This window comes from Sinocyclocheilus grahami, unplaced genomic scaffold (genome assembly GCF_001515645.1).
Source record: "Sinocyclocheilus grahami isolate Dianchi unplaced genomic scaffold, SAMN03320097.WGS_v1.1 scaffold293.1, whole genome shotgun sequence".
Taxonomy (NCBI): Eukaryota; Metazoa; Chordata; class Actinopteri; order Cypriniformes; family Cyprinidae; genus Sinocyclocheilus; species Sinocyclocheilus grahami.
The window spans coordinates 561,978-564,931 of NW_015505472.1; positions in this window are offsets into that span (position 1 = coordinate 561,978).

The window sequence follows — 2,954 nt, forward strand, 5'->3', positions numbered from 1 at the left end:
TCTGAGCTCTTCAGGCAGTTCCTTTGACCTCATGATTCTCATTATATAGATCTATATATAGTGAGAATCTATATATCTTATATAGACAGGTGTGTGGCTTTCCTAATCAAGTCCAATCAGTATAATCAAACACAGCTGGACTCAAATGAAGGTGTAGAACCATCTCAAGGATGATCAGAAGAAATGGACAGCACCTGAGTTAAATATATGAGTGTCACAGCAAAGGGTCTGAATACTTAGGACCATGTGATATTTCAGTTTTTCTCTTTTAACAAATCTGCAAAAATGTCAACAATTCTGTGTTTTTCTGTCAATATGGGGTGCTGTGTGTACATTAATGAGAAAAAAAATTAACTTAAATGATTTTAGCAAATGGCTGCAATATAACAAAGAGTGAAAAATTTAAGGGGGTCTGAATACTTTCCGTACCCACTGTAAATCAGCTCTAAAGTGAAACGCCTACTGTACTGTGTGTATATCACTGCAGCAATATGTTGCAGTATTACAGTATTGGCAGGTATTACCTGAATGAATTGTAGCATATTGTGTATTAAAGCATCTTCAGAGAAGACCGTTTTCTTGAAGTGTCCCCAAACTATGACATCACCCTCATACCATAGATCTAAACATTTCCCATCTGACAGGAAGGAGAGCTTTACTGGATTTTTCATCAGATGCTTACAATAGAGCTAGCTCAAAACAGCTGGAAATGTGTCCTGTGATGCAATGGGACAGGGTGGGCTGTCTGCTTCAAAAACACACAAATTCAGCCTGACCAATGTGTGGCACCCTGGGTCATGGTCTTTCACGATGCTGCCAGACAGCAAAACTAAGCAGTGTACTTCTTTACAGAAATCATGCTTTAACAGGACTTTCTCTTTGTAAATACAATTTAGAGCACATGTTCTTTTCTAAGCATTTTCTGAGACAAAAAGAGTGTGTCTGTGTGAGAGCCCAGTGCAAATAGACGAGCGGATAACCTCTGCAAACAAATCAAAGACGTAGAATAGAAGATTTATGATGCCGTGATAACTCTACATTCGTATTCAATGTGTTTACAGCTGTGACTGTCAAACTTGCACTCTTTTAAATCTTCTCAATGAGTCTATGGCATGCTTGTCTTCAGATTACACCACCTTCATCATTCAATGCCATAAAAGAATCACCTTTTAAAGCTAATGACTTACCCATCAAAGTGAAACGCAATTCATTCACATAAACGCCTTTTATACAATATCACTGAATGCTGTCATATAGTTGAAATATTGTAGGCATGTTAAAATTTTGTTATGAAATATATATTCAAATGTCAGGCAGTAACAAACAAGGATAAAAGGAATTAAAGACAATAATGAAGGTTGTTCTGGTAACACTCTCTGAAACGTTGAGCGAAACTTCACGTATCTACTAAAAAATTACCATTTGATTGGTTCAGAAAAGTGAATTTAGTTCTGAGAAAAGGTTTAACATAATTTGTTTGCAGACGCCACTTGATATTCTACCAGTTTGCCAATTTTGTTATCTACTGCAATTAAATTCATACATTTTAAGTGTGTCCAGATATTTTGGGGGCCACTGTATATAACCACAGGAAGAGTAATAATTGTACACATATGGTCTCTGAATGAGAGTCAGTTGCTGTGGAGTTTCACCCTGACATCATTGGGAAACATAATTGGAGTGGAGCAGCCAATACAGTTTCTGCCTACACCCTGAGAACAGGTAATGCTGCATCACATCCATCATGTAAAGGTGGTAAAAATCACCCCAGGCTGAGGTCTATAACCTACTGTGCTATATCAAAACACTGTAGAAAATTCCTTTAAACATTTTTACTGTCAAAACTTCATTTTTACAATGCAAACTGTTGTCTCTTTCAACAGATTATATAATACTCTTTAGAACATTTCTTTTTATTTTCTTCATCTTCCAAATTTGGTAAGATCCTACTGCAGTTCTGTATCTTAGTTGACTGGACAGTGGCTCCTGCCCTACACAAGGGAGCAATTTTGTTACTTGGAAACACTTCCAGTCCATTCCCAAACACTTTAAACTCACTCAATTACATGACTGGAAACAAACAAAAAAAATTTATAAAAAAAAAGCCTGAGTGAAGTACAAAATAAAAACAGCAAAACAGTCTTGCTAGATAAAGCATGCTTGAACTAGATTTAAAACAAAGTACTTTAACTGTAGAAAATCCAGCGCTGCCTTCAATTAACATGTACTGTATATTTATCAATGTACCCTACTTTTAAATGATTTTTTTGCTTAATGGGGTCATATGATGCGATTTCAAGTTTTCCTTTCTCTTTGGAGTGTTACAAGCTGATTGTGCATAGATAAGATCCCTGAAGTTGCAAAGACTAAAGTCTCAAAACCAAAGAGATATTCTTTATCAAAGTTAAGACTCTGCCACGCCACCCTAAAACGGCTCGTTCTAACACGCCCCCACATATCTACCTCACTATGTGGAAATATTAGCATAATGGCGCCCAAATGTGCATGCAAAGAAAGAAGGCGTGGTTTCAGTAACCGCAGTGTTGAAGCAGCATGTCAGGGAGACGCTGTCTGTTTCTAGGCGAAAGCAAAAGCACTTTATTTGGCCTTCCGAAAGTAGATGCATTTAGGAATCTTTAAGATTACTGATCAGCAATGCATTTTATGGACGACCGTTTCGTGAACCTAGGAGAGGAGGTAATTCTGACTTTGCTATGACAATCTGGCGCTTCTGAATCAGCTACTGTTTTGTTATTAGTTTAAATATTTGCTATTGACTGTTCAAATGCGGAGTTTTGAGCATCGTCTGTGTGTGCGTGTGCGAGAGAGAGAGAGAGAGAGAGAGATTTTTGCTTTTTGATTTTTAACAAAACTTTATTACATCACTTTTTCAATTCATCAAAAATTAGCACCACTAAATATCAAAACACAACTCTCCCTCCACCACATTACAG